Here is a 24,751-nt window from a genome sequence, read left to right as displayed (position 1 = left end):
ACAGGTTGTAGGTATGTATATGTTTTTCTCTAAATTTGTAAACAAGATGACTGACCCAATGCCAACACAGCCAAGATTACCAGCTCAGATAATCAGTTAATAATGCAAATATGACATAGTAATATGGTAATCCAGTTGCAGAAACTAATGTTTGCATCATGTTTTGAAAAGATATTATAGGATAATGGTAAATTTTCAAATGGTCTGTTGCAACTTAACAGATTGAACAAACTTGTGATTATCCTTGTTAAAAAACTTAATTAAAGAAAAAAGAACCCAGAAACAGGAAAGCCCTCTTTTTCTCTCAAACATCTCCAGATGGCAGACAGCTCAGGGCATGCACTCAATACACAAAGAAAATACACTAATTGCACTGAAACAAGCCCACTTGAGGAACACCATAAATTACCCCTGACACCAACAATGTTAAAAGCATGTTTTCATGGCAGAGAGAGAGACTTTAAGCCACTGCTGTGTGGGTGGGAAAATGGATAGGAGCACTAATCCGAATCAGTAGAAATGTCAATCTAGCAATATCACAACATTAGCATAATGCCATTATGTTTTTTTAATCCTCAGCTGCAGACACTGCTGCAGCTGGCAGGGGATTCAGTAAAAAGGTTGAGGGCTAGGGATAATCAGCTTCTTGCATGAAACCAGGGAACTGCGAACTCAGGTAATTAACATTTTCATCAACTGTAACTATGTAGATTAGTGACAAAATGCTGTTGAGTTACTAGTTAGATGGAAAGATGGAAAACAAGTGCCACCCATTGGTGGGTAACTACAAATGTGAACTCAGTTCTTGATTTGTGTAATTAATTATGTAATCTATGTTTTCCATTTTCATGCAAACTATAAATTGAAGGAAATATGACTCTAATTAACATAAATGGTTAAAATTGCTTAAATGCTGATGATTTTCCTGTGATTCTTGCTAAGGAAATTCCAGCACTGTTTGCATAGAATAAAATGTTTGTGCGCTGTAGAGTTCTTTGGGAATTCAAGGAGACTAAAAAAAAGCTCTGCATAAATACCAGTCCTTATCCCCTTTTGCATCACATATTTCTCTATGCGGGAAAAAGCTTAGGTATTCTATGTGATCACTAAATCTAAGTTAATAATAAGGTGGACAATATATATATTTTTTAAAAATGTTACTAAACTACTTTGGGGATTCAACATTTTTGTTCATACTAAAGTGGTTAAATTTAAATCAGTCTGGCAAGTTGTATCCAAATTTCCAAATGTAAATAATATTTGTGGCCAAATCAGCAAAATAGTATCACCACACTGTGCTTTATTATTGTTAAAAGCCTAAATTTTGCTTAAAGCATCTAATAAAAAAACATAGATGCATGTTACTTCTTTTTTGTTGTGTTTTTGTTTTTTTGTGTTAGGTTTTATAGAACGATTCTTATTTCGTGTTTAAGACTTTTCAGAACTGTGTGTGAATGAGTGTCTCTGTGTGTATGTGCATGTTTATTCTTACAGCACTGCAAGCAGCCACATGTCTCCACAGCACATAATTCATACACATTTGAGAAACAATTTAGCCTCTGACACCATCACAATACACTGAGACTAAAAGTAAGTTATTTTTTCATTATTACAGAGCCAAAAAACAATACTATACTGAAAGTGCAAGATAATGACAAGACACGGCTCCAGTTCAAGTGTTAGAATTTGAATGTCAGTTTAAATCACACAGCTGAATGAAAATAAAAGAGTCATAATCATTATGTATTAATCAGATTACCGTAATTGTCGGGCTATAAGCCGCTACTTTTTGCACCAGCTTTGAACCCTGCGGATTTTAGTCAGGTGCGGCTTTTCTATGGATTGTCCATGATTTTTGTCATATCGTAAGACGATTTGTTTTGTTTGTTCCGCTGTTGTACGGCACTACGTTGCCTGGCGGAAGGGCATGTGATCAGACACACAGTATCGGGGTTCAAGAGTGGTATGTTGGTCACATGTCCATCCGCCAGGCAACATAGTGCCGTACAAGTAGCGCGAAAAACAAACTTCAAAGTAGCGCTACGCGTTCAGCGGGAGGCGTGGATGACGAGCGGCAATAAACTTGTGAAAAGCAAGTTATGCTCAATTCCACCGGTGGATTCTGACAGCGTGGAAAAGTGTGAAAACATCCACGATCATCAACGGATTTCAAAGGGCTGGACTGCTGCATGATGGAGAGGAGGACACCGCCACGGCCCTTCTGAGGGTGTTCGACTCTGACACTGACAACGAGGATTTATTTGGTTTTGAAAGTGACAACGAAGGAAAGAAGCTGAGAGTGGATGACGAAGCCACCCTGAACCTGTTCATATCAGACACTGGAGAAGAGGACTTTGGTGGTTTTAGTGCGCAGGAAGAAGAGAAAGATGGTGGTGAATGACTGACTTTTCTTCTTGTTAAAGCCGTGTCACTGCACCTGAGCCTAAAAGGTAGTCTGAATCTATTTTTCTGGTGTGCTGTAGGTTAGTGTTATGTACTACATTTGTTACTCATTTATGAAGCACAGTACATGTGTCCTACTTGTAATTACCGCTACTTGTACATATACCTAAAAAGTTGTGCAAATATGTACCCATAACTTGTTTTTCAAAATATTAATAAAAGGGGTGTGTCTCCAAACAGCTCTTTCCTGACAAGTCCCTTTGTGCATATTCTCTTACATATGATAAGTCAACATTGAAACACCTGCGGCTTTTAGTCAGGTGCGGCTAATGTATGTACAAAACAGGATTTTCTCCTGATTTTAGCTTGTGCGGCTAATATTCAGGTGCGCTTTGTAGTCCGGGAAATACGGTATATAAATATAAAAACAATCACCATTAACACCAACTCCCACATCACTGGTCACATTTCCAGCACAGCATCAGTGTCAGTGTACCATGACTGGATCACTAATAAGAGTCATTAAAGTACGAGACGGAAGCTGAGTATCTGAAAGCACTCAGTGGAGCACTGTTGTAATATTAGCTATTAGCTTAAGGAGCTCTGCTGTCTAGACACCACTCTGTGCAGTTTTAGTAAAAAGATTACAGTAGACCAGTTAGTTAAGATGGTATGGTACCCAGTGTTGGGGAGTAAAGGAATACATGTACCGCTGTTACGTATTTAAAATACAAAACATGAGTAACTGTATTCTGTTACAGTTACCGTTTGAAAGGGTGGTATTCAGAATACAGTTACTTTGTTGAAATAAATGGATTACACATAAATGGATTTGTGCCTTCTCTATTTCTGGTTATTCCATGCCGGTGGAAACCCAAACAAAACACGCATTAAGAGGCTCTAATGTCTGGGTCTCAATCTCGCGGCCCATAACACCCCTAGTTGCATAATGATATGAAGAAATATTTTTAAAAATTATTCAAACAATTATTTAATATGAAGGCAATAGACAGAGTGTTACAGGCATAGCCCTAAAGAATGTAGCCTCATGGGCAGTGTAGTCCGTGCTTCAGGGAGAATGGACTGCCATATCCTTTGTGGCTGTGGCTAAGGAGCTATTGATTGGAAGATTGGTGGTTCGATCCTTGGCTTCCACAGTCTGCATGCCAAATATCCTTGGGCAAGATACTAACCCCAAGTTGCCCTCCGATGTGTGAATGTTGGTTAGTTTGAAACAGTTTGAAACTGTGGCGGGCAGAGCGGCCCAAGCGTTTAAAAGTAGCAGACACACGGAAAGAAGAAACCCATGAAAACATGGCAGAGCCAAGATGAACACCCTTGGCCTCATATAAAAAGAATGTTTCGCATAAAAGCTGTCACGGCTGGCGGGTTGAGCCGTGTGGTGTGGAGGAAAAGAAGGACCCAAAATGCGGCAGTGACTGATGTTTTGAGTGATGTTTATTTACAAGGTGGCAGTGGCAGAAACAGGCAACGAAGCGTGAGTAATTACAAACGGAAACCTAAACTGGGAGAAACTAAAGAGCAAACCTGAAATCTTAACGAAACGGAGAGCAGAGCAGAGAGACGCAGACTAAGGAACAGGAACACCATAGAACGCAGATGAACGCAGACGAGCCGACAAGGAACACAGACCGACACCCACTAAATATACACACACAAGGTAATCGGGTAATCACACACAGGAGGGAAGAACAGCTGATCTGAATACACATGATGACTGGAGGACACAAGCTGAACACAATGACAACAGACACAGACCTTCAGAATAGAACAGGAAATCCAGAACACGAGCCTTCCAAGTAAAGCAGGAAACACACAGACTGATTTACAACACAACACGGGGACATGAACAGAGCACCAAGGACAGACACAGGTAGGGCTGAATATACACCAAACTTCAGGTTCAACCCTAAACTAATACAAAATCAGAATAAACACAAGGCACAAAAATGAACTTCAAGGAAACACAAAACGCTGGGTCAAAATGACCCAGGACCATGACAAAAGCAGTACAAAAGAACAGCTATGTCTTCAGTGTCGGTGTCTTCAGTGAGAGCCAAAACAAAGGAACTTTTCAGCGTGAAACAACTCGGCTCGTGTAACCTGAGGAAACGGCAAGTTTTCTCTAAATATCTTTTTAGCTGTGGTTAGCTGGATGTCAGTCTTATGTTACAGCAGCTGTGTCGAGCTCGAGCTGCTAGTCATATTTTCGGCGCTACGTTGTAGTGAGATAAGTTTGTGGGTGTTTTGTGCAGCTTCGGCTGTCCTTTTAACTGTTCGCTAGTTAGCTAGCGTGAGCTATAAGCTAACAGCTAGCCTGGTTAATGATGCTAGAGTTCAACGCGCATGCAAACAGGTCGTCTCTACTGCTTTAACTGTTAAAACAGAAGGCAATGCTGCGGCTGACAGGATTTATTATGTGAAAAAGCAGCTTGTTTAGTTTAAACAGTCTGCATTAAGCTGGGCAAACACTACGATTCTTTTCAGTTGCGTTTTCAGCTCCTGCTCAAACTGTACAATTGAATCGCAGGGGTTAGAAGTTCATAGGTCACGATGCAGGGTCTCGGCCTGATGCTCTGATGCGACCTGAGTGCTCAAACTGTGCGTCCATAACATGAAGCTTATCATACAAAATCTGTCTCTCGCTCTCCCTCTCTCTGTCTTACAGACACACACACACCACCACCATCAACTTTGCTAAATTACTAATGGAAAACATTGACCAGGCAGCTGCAATTGAGCAGCAGTGTCCATCCAACTCTTTTCATGGTTGTTGTAGTTGTCACAATTTTGTGAGGCCACATTGAAAAGCCTCTTATATGGAAGCGTAGTACGGAAGCGTAGAGCTGCCACCCAGGCAAAAGAAAAATAGAAAAGTATATTGTTCTAACAATATACTTTTCATGTTAGTACAATATACCTTTCACGTTTGAACAATATAATATCACATTATTACAATATACATAATTATCACGTTCGTACAATATAACCCTTATATAGGCTACATCACAGCTCCAGTCACGGCTTCCATCACTGTCTTTATCGTCTTTTCCCAGAGTAACAGCCAAACAGGAGGATCCATTGGCTAGCACTGCTTAGCCTTGCACGCATTCTTATTTGAAACTTAATCTGGAATTCATTGCAAACTGTTTGTGCGGGATATGAATGACATGATTTAGTTTTTCTACAAGAGTTAGTAAAAAACATCTCCAGTGTGATCAAATCTTCTTGCCAAACATCTGCAGCTTGGCAGTGTATACATGGTAAATGGACAGATTCTTATATAGCGCTTTTCTACTCTCTCGGAGTACTCAAAGCGCTCTATACAACATGCCACATTCACCCAATCACACCCATTCTCACAAGCACTTTATCTATACTTAGTGCTATCTAACTACATTCACACACATTCATACTCCGATGGACGCATCGGAGAACAACTTGGGGTTAGTATCTTGCCCAACGATACTTGACATGCAGACTGGAGGAGCCAAGGATCGAACCACTAACCTTCCGATCAGTAGGTGACCTGCTTTACCTCCTGAGCTACAGCCACCCTGAAACATATATATATGTGCTGTATATATATATATATATATATATATACATATATACAACACTATAATGACCAGACCTAATTCTTTTGAAAACCATACATCTTTCCACAGGTCTCAACTTCATCAGACATCACCTAGACTCCAAGCTGAATGAGACCAGCACAAACAGCAGCCTAACCGACTAAAATGATGGATCCATGGGGTCAGGAAAGCCAGAAGCAGGGGAACTGGAGAGGTACCTTTCATGTCCATTCACTGGAGGTGTGGATCTATTGCATGGCGTTCCTCACATCAAGAAGCTGTCGATCAAAATCAATACAGCTCTTCATGCATCTGGAGCTTGTGAAGGACTTCTTAGTCATGCAGGACTCCTGTTCACTGCTAAACAGTTACAGCTTCACAGCAAGAACCTTGATAACAAACTGCTGCTTAAGCTTAACCATCACTTCACTGAGTGAAGAAATGGCACATTTTTGCTAAATATGCAGAAATAAATGCACACCCATACAATTTATGTTAAACTGAGCTGCCTTGTATGTACATATGTTGAAGTGGACTCGTTCTAATGTTTTCTCTGAGGCTGCTGTGCCATTTGGAGCAAAAATGAATATAAAGGTTACAGCACATCTTGTCACTGGAAATTGTTTGCACTGTTTATATGTTTATATTATTTACTGTAGGTATTGATGAAAAAAGCTTTATGTTGTGAAAAACTGAAATCTGGAAATTTTTGTTTTGTTGGTCTTTTTTAAATATATTCCTGTTGACAATACTAAAATTTGTATATTTATTTATTTTTGTTTGTCTGATAGCATTTATTAAAAAAATAAATCAGACATTTCAAACGGTTACTCGCTACTTGAGTAGTCTTTTCACCAAGTACTTCTTTACTCTTACTTGAGTAACATTTTTGAAGACTACTTTTTCACTTTTACTTGAGTAATAATATTTTAAAGTAATGCTACTCTTACTTGAGTACAATTTTTGGATACTCGACCCACCTCTGCTCGCTAACTAAGTTGACCCAGACAACAAAGTAAAGCTAGTTTTCGGCTACGAGCCCAACACGGAACCCGACGTATTAGCCAGAGGTCCCTTTACGGTTTTTCCACCTTTGTGGTTCGGAGCCACGACCTGTTTCATATATGCGTGGAATAGTTTTCTATACAAGATCGCTGCAAAAAGTGCAGCCTTACCTAATTTCCACCCTACTGTTACTCTTTTTATATTAAGATTTAAAAATCTAGTTCGTACTGGTATGGCGAGTAACCTTCAGTGATAGTAATAAATCACACAGCAATAGTACATTCATGTAGTTGTTAATGGATTGGATTTATATAGCGCTTTTCAAGGCACCCAAAGCACTTTACAATGCCACTATTCATTCACTCTCACATTCACACACTGGTGAAGGCAAGCTACGGTTGTAGCCACAGCTGCCCTGGGGCAGACTGACAGAAGCGAGGCTGCCATATCGCGCCATCGGCCCCTCTGGCCAACACCAGTAGGCAAGTAGGGTAAAGTGTCTTGCCCAAGGACACAACGACCAGGACAGAGAGCCCGGGGATCGAACCGGCGACCTTCCGGTTACAGATACGCCCCGTGGCTCAGGGGGTTGGGAAGCATGATAATACATTAAGTAATCCAAAGTATTCAGAATACGTTACTCTCATTGAATAACTTAATGGAATACATTACAAAATACATTTTGGGACATATATTCTGTAATCTGTAGTGGAGTAAATTTTAAAAGTAACCTTCCCAACACTGATGGAAACAAAAAAATAAATAAATAATGGACTAAATTACTTAAAAAATCTGTAAGTTCACTCCTCACTAATAAAGGGTGATAGTTTCAGAGGTCTTTAACTTTGAATGGAAACAAAAAATAATCTTTATAGATGACACAATTTTGTACGGCCAAAACACATTTTGTCAGTGTTTTAGTTGGGGTACAACAGCACACATCTTGAAAGAGAAGGAAGAAGAAAAAACGCGTCTCCCAATAGGACGCAAACATTTCATTCTTTTTCACAACACACAGCGAACAGCTTTAGCTTATGTTTGATAAAGTAGCCTCATAAAATGGGAACTGACCTAAAAAATTCTGAAAGAAATCAATAACTGAATTCCTGGTAAAGTAACTGACTTTCTTCTGAAACGAATACTGCACAGTTTGAAATATTATGTGTTATAGTACAGAGTACAGAGTATTCAGTAAGAAGCGTAACCTGCCACAGCTTTTAATACACTGTTCATAAAAACTTAAGGAACACTTTTAAAAGAGAGGGTTTTTTTTATTGTTTTTTTTTTTTTGTTTTTTTTTTTACAAATTCTGGATTTGGCTAGGGTCAGTCTCACTTGCTGGTAGTATGAGGTAATGTCTACAGAAGTTGCACACATAGTCCAAGTTCCCCAGGATGGCACATCAATGTGTACCATTGCCAGAAGGTTTGCTATGCCTTCCAGAACACTCTCAAGAACATGGAGAAGATTGCAGGAGACAGGCAATAAACTATGAGAGCTGGTCTCGGATCTTTTGTGCAAGGAGGAACAGGATGTGGTACTGTTCTTTCAAACAAGCCATCTGCTGACTTGAGATGAAATGCATCTGTGGATAGATTCAAAAACAGACTCAAAACCTTTCTTTTCCCAAAGGCCTACATGTTTTGTTTTGCTTTATGTCTTCATTTTCTGTGTTAAGCACACTGATTTTCATGTATTGAAAGATGCTATATAAATAAAATTGTCATTCTCTTTGGCCTTCTCAAAATGACCTCCAGCAGGCCACTGGTATGTGTGTCTTTGACCAAACAAACAGAAAAAGAGTTCATGAGGGTGGCCTGAGGGCCCAGCATCCTCTAGTGAGCTCTGTGCTCACTGTTTGACATTCTGAAGCCACATTTTACCTGAATGGTGCACAGTGCTTTTCAAAGATGACAGCAGATTTTGATGTGATAGACGTAAAAGGGTCTGGAGAAGCCATGGAGAATTTTATAAATGATGTGACATCATTCAGCGTGACTGGTTTGGTGGTGGGTCAGTGTTTGTCTAAGTAAGTGATGGTCTAAGTAAGAATATCCATGGAGGGATGCGGAGACCTCTATAGGCTACACAATCACTCCCTGACTGCTGTTAGGGTTCCAGATGAATTCCTTGGACCCATTGCCAGATTCTACTTTGGTGGAGTGGGTCCTAGGTCCCTCCTGGTGTACAATCATAGGCTTATGTGGCAAAAGTACGCAGGCAATTTTTGGAGGATGGAATTGATATGACTGTTTTTATTCCACTGAGATGTGATGTGTTTTCAGCATCTCGTTTAATTCGTTTTTAATTTTTTAATTTTTATTAATCATAATTCACTCACTGGGCCCACGTCCTCATTTGAGGTTTGACAGCGGTTTAGTAGATAAAGGTGAATGGCTTGGACATGAATTGAGCTGCGGTTTAGGGAAGGCTTCGAAGGGGACTGGCAGTGGCTCATAGGCCTGGCAGATCCCCATGTACTAAATAGAAGAGAAGTAGTTAAAGAATTGAAAAGGGGAGGGAGGTTGTAGCACATAAATGAGAACAAACAGCTTGCAGAACTGGGTGAACCTATATACATGATAACCGGAAGGAGCATGTTTGAAGGCGTGGTTCCGCTCCTGAAATTAGATACTTTATCTCCAATAAACGTAATTTAATGTGTAAAAATCACACAGCAGCATCTAAACTGTCCTTTTCACATCCATAATAGCTGACGTATTTCAGAATACACAGTTTGTGTATGTGTCTGCTGTGGTAGATTGGTTTGGTGATTCTTTAGAGACCAGGGTTGTTGGACAGGAAGTTACTTGCCTGAAAAAAGTATGAATACCTGGTGTCTGTGTTGATAGCAGGCAATTCAAAAGTTTAATGGTTTCTAACGGAGTCAAACTATCACAGTGTCATGTGGTCAAAGCTGAATTCTATACTCAGCAGAGAGTACTTGAAAGGTTCTATGGTCCATTTGACAGCTAGACTCTCGAGCTGGCCCACTGAGAATGGTGTCTCCCTCAGGACCACTTTCCTGCTGATACCAGTCAATAGCCTTTCTCTTTCCTCTCACCTCGCCATCACATTCCACCAGTACCTCTGCCTGAGGCATTACTCTAAGTGTTAAAGGGTGCACTAAAGTTTTGTTGTATCTGCCGCTTTTCAAGGCACCCAAAGCACTTTACAATGCCACTATTCATTCACTCTCACATTCACACACTGGTGAAGGCAAGCTACGGTTGTAGCCACAGCTGCCCTGGGGCAGACTGACAGAAGCGAGGCTGCCATATCGCGCCATCGGCCCCTCTGGCCAACACCAGTAGGCAAGTAGGGTAAAGTGTCTTGCCCAAGGACACAACGACCAGGACAGAGAGCCCGGGGATCGAACCGGCGACCTTCCGGTTACAGATACGCCCCGTGGCTCAGGGGGTTGGGAAGCATGATAATACATTAAGTAATCCAAAGTATTCAGAATACGTTACTCTCATTGAATAACTTAATGGAATACATTACAAAATACATTTTGGGACATATATTCTGTAATCTGTAGTGGAGTAAATTTTAAAAGTAACCTTCCCAACACTGATGGAAACAAAAAAATAAATAAATAATGGACTAAATTACTTAAAAAATCTGTAAGTTCACTCCTCACTAATAAAGGGTGATAGTTTCAGAGGTCTTTAACTTTGAATGGAAACAAAAAATAATCTTTATAGATGACACAATTTTGTACGGCCAAAACACATTTTGTCAGTGTTTTAGTTGGGGTACAACAGCACACATCTTGAAAGAGAAGGAAGAAGAAAAAACGCGTCTCCCAATAGGACGCAAACATTTCATTCTTTTTCACAACACACAGCGAACAGCTTTAGCTTATGTTTGATAAAGTAGCCTCATAAAATGGGAACTGACCTAAAAAATTCTGAAAGAAATCAATAACTGAATTCCTGGTAAAGTAACTGACTTTCTTCTGAAACGAATACTGCACAGTTTGAAATATTATGTGTTATAGTACAGAGTACAGAGTATTCAGTAAGAAGCGTAACCTGCCACAGCTTTTAATACACTGTTCATAAAAACTTAAGGAACACTTTTAAAAGAGAGGGTTTTTTTTATTGTTTTTTTTTTTTTTTTTTTTTTTTTTTTTTACAAATTCTGGATTTGGCTAGGGTCAGTCTCACTTGCTGGTAGTATGAGGTAATGTCTACAGAAGTTGCACACATAGTCCAAGTTCCCCAGGTCCTAGGTCCCTCCTGGTGTACAATCATAGGCTTATGTGGCAAAAGTACGCAGGCAATTTTTGGAGGATGGAATTGATATGACTGTTTTTATTCCACTGAGATGTGATGTGTTTTCAGCATCTCGTTTAATTCATTTTTAATTTTTTAATTTTTATTAATCATAATTCACTCACTGGGCCCACGTCCTCATTTGAGGTTTGACAGCGGTTTAGTAGATAAAGGTGAATGGCTTGGACATGAATTGAGCTGCGGTTTAGGGAAGGCTTCGAAGGGGACTGGCAGTGGCTCATAGGCCTGGCAGATCCCCATGTACTAAATAGAAGAGAAGTAGTTAAAGAATTGAAAAGGGGAGGGAGGTTGTAGCACATAAATGAGAACAAACAGCTTGCAGAACTGGGTGAACCTATATACATGATAACCGGAAGGAGCATGTTTGAAGGCGTGGTTCCGCTCCTGAAATTAGATACTTTATCTCCAATAAACGTAATTTAATGTGTAAAAATCACACAGCAGCATCTAAACTGTCCTTTTCACATCCATAATAGCTGACGTATTTCAGAATACACAGTTTGTGTATGTGTCTGCTGTGGTAGATTGGTTTGGTGATTCTTTAGAGACCAGGGTTGTTGGACAGGAAGTTACTTGCCTGAAAAAAGTATGAATACCTGGTGTCTGTGTTGATAGCAGGCAATTCAAAAGTTTAATGGTTTCTAACGGAGTCAATAGCCTTTCTCTTTCCTCTCACCTCGCCATCACATTCCACCAGTACCTCTGCCTGAGGCATTAGTCTAAGTGTTAAAGGGTGCACTAAAGTTTTGTTGTATCTGCCATTGTTTTTATCTGTTTTGATGGCCACCTTCACTTTTCTCTCATTGTTTCCCCTGCTCACTGCTAAAATATGTAGCAGGTGCCGGTACATCCTGTGACACAGTTAGGTTTTAACGGAGATGACATAGTAAAGGCAAATCCTTTTGCAACACCTTTGTCCTCTACCTTCACTGGAAACAGATTATCCACTGGTTACGTAATTAGCTTTTTTTTTCAATAGAAATGCGGCAGCTGCAATATGTCTGACACCAAATGAAGAGATAAATAGGCTTTTGGGATGCCTGGTGCTCAGGTGGTAAAGCAGGTCACCTACTAACCGAAAGATTGGTGGTTTGATCCCAGTCTGCATGCCGAATATCCTTGGGCATGATACTAACCCCATGTTTCTCTCTGATGCATCTACTGAACTATGAATGTGTGTCAGTGTTAGACAGGAGGCACATAGAAACAGCATAGAAAAAATACTTGTGTTAATGGATGAATGAAGCAAGTTGTTTAAAGTGCTTTAAAAGCAAATTAAGTTGAAGTGTGTGTGTGTGTGTGTGTGTGTGTGTGTGTGTGTAAAAGCTATTTGTGCAGAAGAACTGGGCATGATCTGTTCAAATGGTGGTTTGTTACCCTCCAATCCATGCTGTACTGTTATGTCCATGGAATAATGGATTGCTTCACATGCCCCTTGAGTCTCTAACAATTATCACACTCCTGAAGAGTTGCTGTGGTGGCACTAGTCTCATGTATAGTGGATGGAGTGTATTACTGCTGCAGTTTTCTGTTGTTTAATTTTTTTTTTTTAAGTCTTGTGGGAATGAACTCTAAGTTAGACTTAAGTGAATCTACTTTTTCATATTGCTCATTGTGCTGTTTTGGGGACTTAAAACCTGGAGGTTTGAGGAAAATTAGAAAACTGGAAAATTTGTTAAGATTAGCCATTGCTGTGATTATTGCAAATGTTGCATTTTGCAGATGATGTGACTGTCATTTGCATTTCCACTTCAGACACTGAATGGAGTTGTTCAAGCCCAAAACAGAAGGCTTTCAATAAAAAGGAATAAAACAACTAAAAAAATCCATCCATTCCATCCATCCATTCTATTGTGCTTATCCTTCAGGGTCATGGGGGGGCTGGAGCCTATCCCAGCTACCATAGGGCGAGAGGAAGGGTAGACCCTGGACAGGTCACCAGTCCACTGGGCTAACATATATAAAAACAAAAAACAGATGAAGTAATTAAATTACAAGCAAAATAGCAAAAACAAGTCTTTGAAATGTTGCAGTAGTGATAAATAGTGATAGTGATAATAGTGTTGCTGTTTTCACTATGCCTATTTCACATTTGCATTGCCTAACTGTAACAAAGACATAGGAGGGAAAGGCAAAGGAAAAGGCTTATAGTGAGTAGTACATGAGGCTGGACAGTAAGGAAGGACAAAAGGACTATTATTAATTAGGTAGGCAGGACTGACTAGGAGGTGGGGAGGAGTTGCAGTAAAAAAAGGTGCAATATAAATAAAACAAAATTGAATTGAACTGAATTGAAGTAAAAACAACTTGGTTAGTCATTAAAAAATCCGGGGTTAGGTAAAAAGAAAACTCATGGTTTGTGTTGCCACTTCTTTTAACCTTGTCTGTAGAAAATATGTGCAAACCAAAGAAAATATAGTTCCTACTGAAATACTTTACATTCATAATTCAGAATCAGAAATACTTTATTAATCCCGAAGGAAATTATGCTAATTGTCATGAAAAAACTTGAAAATCTTCATGCATTAACATTTTTTTGCAAAGACATGTTTGAGAAAAATCTTGTTATTCTGAAAGTGGAACAGTTTATTCCTATGCACAGATGTGTACTATTATTGCACATTGCATATTGTAATACATTTGTGATAATTGTCCTGTCATGCATACCTTGCACCCACAGATTCTACTGGTATAGAAGTAACCAAGTAGAAATTACAGTCTAAAACACTGCACTGAGGAAAATCACCATCACACACCAAAATCATGTATTCTGCCTTGTTCTTTATCACGTGCTCCTCACTCTCAGTGCAGATCACAATGTCGTCTGAGAACGATATTCCATGAAGACTCCTGCCAGATTTCATCTGGCAGCCTGGCTTGCATGCAAGAAGGGGCTCAGAGTTGATCCCTGATGTAATCCCAATCTGACATGTACCCATCTGTCACTCTTATTGCACACCTCACCATTGTCTCACGTGTCACTGTTGCAATACAACAATACAACACTAGCCTCAGATACATTGCAGTCTATATACTCTATATACAATACCTCATGATGACAAAGTGAAAACAGTCATCATATATATGTATATATATATATATATATATATATATATATATATATATATATATATACATATGATAACCACCACACCACCACGCTACTATATACATATTGTTTATTGGGCAGTACATAATGTTGATTAGAATTATCTGCATCATTATACCATTTCTGGCATTTCTAAGCCTAACTTCCCACACAGAACAGTTAGCCTGTCATGCACCTGAGCTCTGGACTGTTTTTTGTTATTTTAACTTTAAATTAATTTTTATGGAACTTACTTCACTATCCAAACGAAGATATTTTCTTTTTTTTTCTTTTTTTTTAGATCTGCCTTGAGAGTTCTGTATTTGATTCCTGCCACACACACATTTAGGCCTAAAACACACATTTATCCAAATATTCAAATCAATTTTAATTTTAATAAAAGCAGTCATATTTGATTTGCACCTTAATGGTTGACCATATTATGATGAAAAAGTATAAAAACCTAAACCATAAAAAGGGGTCGGAAGAACGATTCGCAAAGACACATTTTATTTTTATTACAGCGCTTCCTACAACTGAGACCAAGCAATCAAACATTATAAAAGACTATCTGAAACACAGCTTTTTGTGAATATAACTCTAAAATGTTAACATTTGAAGCTTTGTTTATATAGACAGGATTAGGACTCCTACACCTATTATATATTCACTGAAATGAACAGCTAGTCTTTTTTATGGAAAAAATGTTTTTATTTATTGCAGAGTGGCTATATATAGTCATGCATATATGCATGACAATGGATGTGTCAGGGGCCTTGTAGTAAAAAACTAAACTTGTATGTCCAGCACAATAATAATAAATCTTAAATTTAGGAGCATCCTCTCTGAAAAAGAGAGCTAAAAAAAAAAAAAAAATCTATGTTGCTGTATTATTTTACCAATGCTATAACTAAGGTAACAGAGTATATACCTCCCATAGCGTGAACAACTGGAATAGTGTAAATAAGACACCTTTTTAAAAAAGAAAGAAAGAAAGTCCTTTTGCTGCTCCCCTGCAGCTGTTCTGCTGAGCCAATTATCCCGCCCTTCAAAGAATAAGAAGCAGTGGTCGATTTAGGAGTTGTGTTGGCTGGCTGATGCTAAGCAGGCAATGCTGATGGATATTCCTCCCTTGAGCACTCCAGACAGTCACCCATACAAAAATATACGTAGACTTCTATTTCAGATATTTCTTCATTTAAAAAAGGAGAAGTTTGCTATGTTCCATACATGGATTTAAATCCCCTCAATTTTGTATTTTATTAGGAAATAGAAATTTCTTATGTTGGTTTTTCAAGTTATAGCCAATAAATATTAGACCCTTCTGTTTTGGGCAAGCACTCACCCTGAGAGTTTTCATCCCAATATGCCAACACTGAGCCCTGCCACCTGTGGGGGTTGGTGTGCTGCTTTGACACAATATGCAGTAATACCAGAAAAGAAGTGGAGGAAAACACTCCAGAATGATTACACAGTCCATCTGGCTTGGGTATCAGCATCAATTGTAATACACAGTTTCTTTTCAGGCTTACAAGGAGAAATTTCACCAGCACCTCACTTATTTCGCAGGGGAAACATGGTCTCATTATAACAGCCTGTTGAGTTTCATAGTGCTGATTTTCTGCTTTTTCACAAAGCCTACTGAGGAGGCAGGAGTTCAGCCCCTAGGTGTCCTCTCTGTAACGGTGTGTTCACACCGAACGCGATGGGCGCGAGAAAAAAGCCCCAAACGCCCCTAACTTGACGCGTGCACATTCGCACCTCTACACGTGTCCAAGAAAAATCCATCGCGCCCCAAAATATCATATTTTAACGCGCGTGAACCGGAAATGTGGGAGGGATGTGGGAGGAAGTTTTGCCAGACCGGTATCTTTGCAAGATGGCAGGTGTCGAGCTAGCGCTTGAAGAGAGAGTCTCCCTTCTCTATTTACTGTGGAGAGCAGAGTAGCGGCGTAAAGGACGTCCTCGCCGTACCTGGGTCCATCAGGTCCTCCAGAGGTGTGAGCAGTTTGGTGAGTTTCACCACTTGCTCCAGGAGCTGCGCCTGGATTACGGCCGATTCCAGCGCTATCACTGTCATTCACTCGGCCAGTTTGAGGACCTGCTGTCCCGCGTCGGTCCCAGAATCGCCCGCCTAGACACCAATTACAGGCGCTCAATCCCACCTGCAGAGCGCCTGTCCGTCTGCCTGAGGTTAGTAAAAGTGTTTAATACGGTAGTCCTTTATTGATACCTGTGCTAATATGCTAAACCATCCATTTATACACTGCTAACATGGATGTGCTATGCTAACAGTGAATGCTGTCGGTGTTTACTGAAAGCAAACTGTGGTACAGAGACGACTCTTTATAATATTTCTAGTGATACTCAGAAGGTCTCATCAAGCCCCGATTTAATTCGAGTTATGCTGTTATCAGTGTTTGCATGATAGCATGGCTGTGGTGTCCTATCAATGTATGCGCTCGGTGTTTGCTGATATCAAACTGTAGCATTAGGACCACTGAGTTAACCTTTGTAGTGATATTCACTCCTTTTTATTTAGAACTGGTTTAATTCTGGGATAGTTGAATATTTGTATATAATCCCTGCAGCTGTCAGACTCTATAGCAGGGGTCACCAGCCTTTATTAAAACAGAGTTAGATAAAACTGAACAGTTTGGTTCATCTCTAGTTACATGGTTCTATCTTGATAAGCTGTCTTATCACAGATTAATTTTTCAAAAATATTAATGATTTAAGCAAGGAAAGGGCTACATGTCAACACACAACTCTTTATTTCTATTAGTGTCTTACTTCATTCCTACCTGATTGACATGTTTAGGAATTGTGAGTGATTGGCTCACTGTAGTTGTGAAAGTTGCTACCAATCAAATTATGATATGTTAAAGTTAAAATAAAACACAACTGTTTTAGATATTATCTAATATACATTTTGTAATTATCCTTATAATTACAAAATGTTTTATGTAAGATTTAAGTTTTGTGATTTAAATCTGACATCACCAAAGTATTTTGGAATTTGAATAATGTATTTTGTAACTGCAGTACACATAATACTGATTTTGAACAATTTTGTCCAGGTTCCTTGTCACCGCGGACTCCTTCAGCACCAAGCGTTCAGTTACAGAGTCGGTGTGTCAGATCACCCCCCAGGCAGCGACGGCCATCTGGGACTGTCTAGTGGACGACTTCATGGCTGTGCCTTCACCTGGACACTGGCGGTCCATCACAGAGGGATTCCAGGAGCGCTGGAACTTCCCTCTGTGCTGTGCAGCTCTGGATGGGAAGCACGTCCAGACAAAGGCACCCCATATATCATATAGGAGACACACACATTGATATACACTAAATATTTATTTCATTTCTTTTTTGTGGTGCCCAAATTTATGCACCTGCTTGATTTTGTTTAAACAATTATTGCACACTTTCTGTAAATCCAGTAAACTTCTTTTCACTTCTCAAATATCACTGTGTGTGTCTCCTGTATGATATTTAACTGACATTTTTTATTGTAACAACCAACGATTTATACAGGAAAATAATGTCTATTAACAAGGTTGCCCAAACTTTTGCATCCCACTGTATTAGTATATTTTGTTATTAGTATAATATGAAATAAATTCTACATGTGTCAAGTCGTGTGCCAACATTTGCTGTGTAGTAGAACTGAGACATTAGTCATTATAAAAATTTATTTGAAATAATATTAGAATTCTCAAACAGAAAAACATTAAACATAAATATATAAAATATAAGTATTTACAGAGAGACAGGAATAAAAAGGACCCAGCTTCTCTCCAGAGCAGGAACAAGGCTGAGGAGGAAATGCTCCATTGGAGACTGGCGTGGCCTCTTCAGGGACTCCAGGATGGCCAGCTCCACCACCGATGGACCGTCCTGGGACCCGTCCCTCATCTGCCTCAGAGCCGTCCTCCCCTGTGGGCCTGTAAAACAGCACAAAACACAAAGAAATGAGAAGGCTGCTACTAGATTTTAATTTCAACATTGAGAAAAACAAAAAAACAAAAACAGGATATAATCAGATTGGTTGTAGATATTTAGTAAAGGTGATCACAAGGGAACCCACCGACTAAAAAGGTATCAGTGCTTGCTGTACATACCTGTGGGTGCAGCAGCAGGAGCTCAGGGACTGGGCAGCCAGGAGAAGCAACAGGGGATGCTCTGCTGCAGAATCAGTTGGTTCTATCAATACAGTATTAAATGTTAACAGGTTGAATATAATAATCATAGAGTAGACAGTGGTCCCTCATTTATTGCAGCAGGGGTTCTCAGAATAACTAGCCCCTGGCCGCGCACTTTATACACTGTTTTCTCCACACACATGAACATTGGTCACAGTTCTCACAATTGATTCTCAAAGTGCAAACCTTTGTAGATTGCAAAACGTAAAAGTATTATTATGCCGTGTTTTGTCTTCATCTGCCTGCCACTTTCGTGCGCCTTTTTCCCTCCCGGTGCAGGTGTCTATTTCCGAATGAGGCTCATAGTTATGGGTGTTTTTGTGCTGTTTTTTCTATTGGACGTGATGGTTATCAAAACCAAACATGATAAAATTGACAAGCGCAGGAGATTTGTCAATCAGGCTGCAGAATGCAATGCTGTCCGGTGCAAAAAAATAAAGAAAATAAAAAAAAAGAGGCAGTGACAGATGAACAGCGGGACCACTGTGTGCTGTTTATTAATAAACAATAAAATATATTCTTAAATGACAACATGCCTAAAAGCAGAACGGTATTTGTACGTCAGTGGGAAAATAGCGGTGGCTTGCTAGCTTTTGTGCGGCTTCCCCGGGTCAGTGAAAACTTTAGAGAAAACTTAAGAAAAATGAATGAACTTACCAGGTTGCCCGATCTCTTTACATATCTTCCTCCAAGCTCGGTCCTTTATATTCCTGTCTCGGTCCAGAAAGCAGCTGGTGTCGTATGGCTCCGGGTTGTTTGCTACGGCATTGATTAGCCTTCCTTCTATTGAAGAATAAAGGGCTTTGGCTGGATCTGCCCCTTTGAACTAGGTAACAGCCACGTCACCAGGCTCCTGATTGGTTGTCGCGGCGCGATTTGACGCTGGAGTTCAGATTTTTCCAACTCGAGCGGTGGACGCGAAACGCGTGTATGCACAAAATGCAACACATAAACTCACGCGCGTGGTTTTTTTCGCGAGTCAAACGCCTGAAACGCGCAACACTCACGGGCGTTTCAGGCGTTTTGGCGTTTTCGCGACGCAAATCTGCTTCCGAATTTTCGCGGGAGCCGCAATCGCGGGTCAGCGCGCCTTTCCATTGACTTTACATGTAAGCCTGACGCTCTGCCTGCCTCTATCGCGTTCGGTGTGAATGTCCTCTCAGCTGTATGGTAAGGATTTACCCAGAATCTGTCACTGGAGATGGCCCTTTAAGTACAGTACTCTGATACACTCATAGTGGATGTCTCATTTGAGAAGAAAGTCCACGAATGGTAACTGGTCCCCAAGGCTTTAGTGTACACATAAATTACCTGAAGCTGTTGGCAGTTTTCTGCCTTTGAGGATGTCCAACACTGGTGGAATAGATGAACCACCAGTAAGGTACTTGGTCCGTGATGTTACACAGAGTAGCTTACATGTGGAGCAGCATGCACCTCCTGTCATTTGTGATGCATGTTTCTGGTGCGCTACACACCAGTAAAGAATCCATTCTCAATCCTAACTCAATCCTAAAATAATTCAAGATCTGTGGAAAAATTTTGGTTATGCATCTGTAGAGCTTTTCACATTGATACTGACACATTGATACTGATATTGATAGCGCCATAATGGACCAGAGGCAACATTAACTAGTAATGACTTCATAAATTTCTTTACAAAAAAATGTTAACCATTAGGAAAAAAATTACAGATGTACCAATACATAACATTACAACTACTTTTCCGTACCATTTATATTTATTTCAAGTCTTTTTCACCAACTGATCTTTCTGAGTTAACTTCAGTGATTACCTCCTTGAAACCATCAACATGTCCTTTTGACCCCATTCCTACAAGACTGCTAAAAAAGTCATACCATTAATTAATGTTTCAACCTGAAAACATATGATCAATTCTCTCTGTTAATTGGCTATTTACTGATGGGCTTCAGGCTGGCAGTAGTTAAACTGTTTCTTAAAAAGCCATCACATGACCCAGCTGTCTTAAGTAATTATAGGTCAATCCCCAACCGTCCTTGTGTTTATAAAAATCTTAAAAAAAGGAGTTGTAAAACAGCTAACTGATCATCTGCAGAGTCCTCTTTACACACTAGGGCTAGTTATTGAGTTCTACTGGGTTCCATGCTAGGACCAATTCTGTTATTTGCATGCTCACCTCAAGCAGTATCATTAAAAGGCAAAGCCTACATTTTTACTGCTATGCAGATGATGGCGACCCTTATTTATCAATGAAGCTAGATAACATACACTAATTAGTTAAATTAGAAAAATTTCTTATATTTAGACCTGGATGACCTCAAATTTTCTGCTTCTAAATGAACCGTTTTGATAATAAATTGTGCAAACTTATAATTGGAACATATTTCTATCCTCTCTCATAAAGAAACCCCACACTACTGAAATTTGTTATTATCAGGATATCCTAAAACCACCCTGAAAAATATTCAGTTTATCCAAAATGCAAGAGAAAGACAGAGAGCACATATTTCTCCTCCATTGGCTTTTCTTCATTGCCTGCCTGTTAAATCCAGAGTTTAATTTTAAATCCTGCTCTTCACATACCATGTCTTGAATAATAAGGCCCCATTTTATCTTAATGGCCATATAGTACCCATATACCCCATTAGAGATCTTCCCTATCAGACTGTGGGCTTGTGGGTCCTAGAGTATTTAAAAGAATGGGAGGCAGAGCCTTCAGCTTTCAGGCCCCTCTTCTGTGGAATCAGCTTCTGGTTTAGATTTGGAGTCCTCCCTTAGTTATGATGCAATAGGTGTAGGCTGCTGGGTGATTCCCATAATGCACTGAGTGTTTCTTCTCCAATCACCTTTTTTACTCAGTATCTCTTTATACACTCTGGCTCTTTTCCACAGTGAGTCTTTGTAATGTCACGGCAGATGACTTCCCCTCCCTAAACCTGATTCTGGTGGAGTTTTTCCTTCCCAAAACTTAAAAATAAAAATAATAGTGTGGTATATTTAAAAAAAAAAAATAGAAAAAAATGTTAAACTTGGCAAAGAATGTGCAAACTACAAATAACCAGAAAAAGCTCCTGGTTTCTCAGTTCAACACATATGGTTTTTAATGGCATAGGAATATGCCCATGCAAATGACCAGAGCTCTGAATTCCACTGACTCATATGGAAGCAAAAACAATGATGAATTTTTGTTACATGATGACAGTTATTTATAGGATGGATCCACACAGACAAAAGGAGGTGCTTTGTGGGAGTGCTTTTTGAAATGTAAGGAGAGAGATGACTTTCTCTTTGGCAGATTTTATTTAAAGTCTATTTTCAGATTTCACTGGAGAGCAGAGAGTCTGCATGCCTGCTACTGGTTAATAAAGAGATGAGCTAGACCCTAACTAAGCAGGCCAACTTGAGCACTACCTAGAAGGGCTACAAGAAAGCCTATGACTCAGTACCAGTGTTGGGGAGTAACGGAATACATGTACCACCGTTACGTATTTAAAATACAAAATATGAGTAACTGTATTCCGTTACAGGTACCGTTTGAAAAGGTGGTATTTAGAATACAGTTACTTTGTTGAAATAAATGGATTACACGGCGGTACTTTCCTGTTTCATATTGTGGCGGGTCAGGACTGTTTGGGTTTTGTTTGACAGCTACGTTCTGTTGTTCCAGGCGGCAGCGTTGCGGTTGCCATGGTTACAGGGTGACGCTCTCGCTCTGCGTGTTTCCTCGGTGAGAGAGCGCCTTTTTGTTGTTGTTGTGCTAAGCTAATAGGCAGAATGCAGAATGTAGCTTCATGGGCAGTGTAGTCCGTGCTGCAGGGAGAATGGACCGCCATACATGTTATGTGTCTGTGAGCGAGGGAGGGAGAAAAAGGAGAGTCGAAAAGTACGAGCTGTCATCGAGCAAAAACGGGAGCTGGAAGCATGTAAATATAATAATAACCACTGCAGCCAAAAAGAGTGCCTGACGAGCCCAGTTGTAAGTAAGCTATTAAGACTCGACTGTACACTGTGTTGGTGTTTTCCTCCGCAGCCTTTCAATGCCTCTCTCTGTCTCTTGCTAGCAAAGTTGACCCAGACAACAAAGTAAAGCTAGTTTTCAGCTACGAGCCTGACACCGAACGGTATTACTACGGTTCGGAGCTGCGGACCTTCAGTAATAGTAATAAATCACACAGCAATAGTACATTCACGTAGTTGTAAAATGCATGATAATATGTTAAGTAATCCAAAGTAAATGGTAAATGGCCTGCATTTGTATAGCGCTTTTGTAGTCCATAGGACCCCAAAGCGCTTTACACTACATTCAGTCATTCACACACTGGCGATAGCAAGCTATATTGTAGCCACAGCTGCCCTGGGGCGCACTGACAGAGGCAAGGCTGCCGGACACAGGCGCCACCGGGCCCTCTGACCACCACCAGTAGGCAAACATGGGGTTAGTATCTTGCCCAAGGATATTTGGCATGCAGCCAGGATGCAGCCTGGGATCGAACCACTGACCTTCTGATTAGTGGCTGACCTGCTCTGCCACCTGAGCTACAGCCACCCCGAAGTATTCAGAATACGTTACTCTCATTGAGTAACGTAACGGAATACGTTACAGAATACATTTTAGGGCATGTATTCTGTATTCTGTAATGGAATACATTTTAAAAGTAACCTTCCCAACTCTGCTCAGTACTGAAGTGTTTCGCACTATATAAGGCTAATAGTACAGTGATTGAGAATATCTACCTTCATCAGGAACTCAATGCTTTAAGACAACACTGAAGGCCAACCCCAAGGCGTGGTACAAGGCACCATGAAGTGCAGAATATACCAAGAGGATGCACTGTCCCTTTGCCAGCTCATCACAATAACCAAACACAGATTCAGTAGAGCAACCATCAGTCACCTCCTGTACATAGATGATACCAAGCTGTACACCAGGCTGCCATCAAAAAAATCTTACAAGTGGCTAGAAAATGCTGGCCTAAATAACAGCACAGAGGTTCTGATATTTATATAGTGTCAAATCACAACAGCAATTGCCTCAAGGTGCTGTATATTTTAAGGTAAAGCCCGTTCAATATTACGGAGAAAACCCCAAACAATCAGATGACCCCCTTGGAGCAAGCACTTGGCAACAGCGGGAAGACAAAACTCACTTTTAACAGGAAGAAACCCCTGCAGAACCAGCATCAGGGAGGGGCAGCCATCTGCCGCGACCAGTTGGGGGTGAGGGGAGGAAGACAGGACAAAAAACACACTGTGGAAAAGAGCCATAGATTAATAATAACTAATGATTCATTGCAGTGTGATGTGTATGGCACACAGAGAGATAAAAGGTGAGTGAACAAGAGGAACTCATCCGAAAACTGCATCAAGACAGCACAAGAGCAGGCTCTAAGCACCGGTTACTTGAAAGCACGAGTCCACCACAACAAAATGTGCATCTTGAACTTCTTAACTCAAAGCAAATGATTATTTTATTCAGACACAGAGATGACACTGTCGATTATGCCTCAGCCAACAGAAACTGAAATATGCATATTTTGGACATATGTTTACAAATAAAACATCCACATATAAAGTAAAATCACTGAACATCATATTCCAGTCAATCTACAATAAGTATTATTATTTTTTAATTTTATATCATTTTTGGGAAAATACACAGTCAAATTTGAAGTTATATTTAGCACATTCTATGGCAGTCCTTGTTTATGCAGAACAAGATCACTTCTAGATGCGAAAGAACTACATTTCTTGAAAAAAAAAAAACAAACAAACAGGAAAGCTTTTAGAGGTGGAATCATTTTTTTCCATCCTCATCTTTTCTGACCAATTTTTTATTTTTTTTTTCCATTTAACTGAGGTCAGTGTCTCTACTGGCAGAATGAGGTGATACATGCATCCTAAAGCACAAATACTACAATTCCTCCATGATGCCACATCCATTTATTGCCAGAAGGTTTGCTGCGTTTCCCAGCTTAGTCTCAAGAGTGTGGAGGAAATTTCAGGAGACAGGGATTTACTCTACAGTGCTAGATTGGGCCATAGAAGATCCTTAACCCCTCAGGAGGACTCCTTCTTTGCGCTAGGAGGAAAAGAATGAGCATTGTCAGAGCCGTTCACAATAAACCCCATCAGGCCACCTGTTTCTCTGACCAAACAATCAGAAATGTCAAGAGG

General features: G+C 40.0%; 1 protein-coding gene across 2 annotated transcripts in view; it reads right to left on the bottom strand.

Moving 5' to 3' along the window:
- The window catches only part of opcml (opioid binding protein/cell adhesion molecule-like), a 441,137-nt gene that overhangs the window by 9,769 nt on the left and 406,617 nt on the right, over nucleotides 1-24,751 (bottom strand). The gene's annotated exons all lie outside the window — the stretch shown is intronic.

This window comes from Simochromis diagramma, unplaced genomic scaffold (genome assembly GCF_900408965.1).
Source record: "Simochromis diagramma unplaced genomic scaffold, fSimDia1.1 OVJJ01000123.1, whole genome shotgun sequence".
Lineage (NCBI taxonomy): Eukaryota > Metazoa > Chordata > Actinopteri > Cichliformes > Cichlidae > Simochromis > Simochromis diagramma.
The sequence above is the reverse complement of the archived record's forward strand: the minus strand, read 5'-3'. Positions and strand labels throughout refer to the sequence as shown.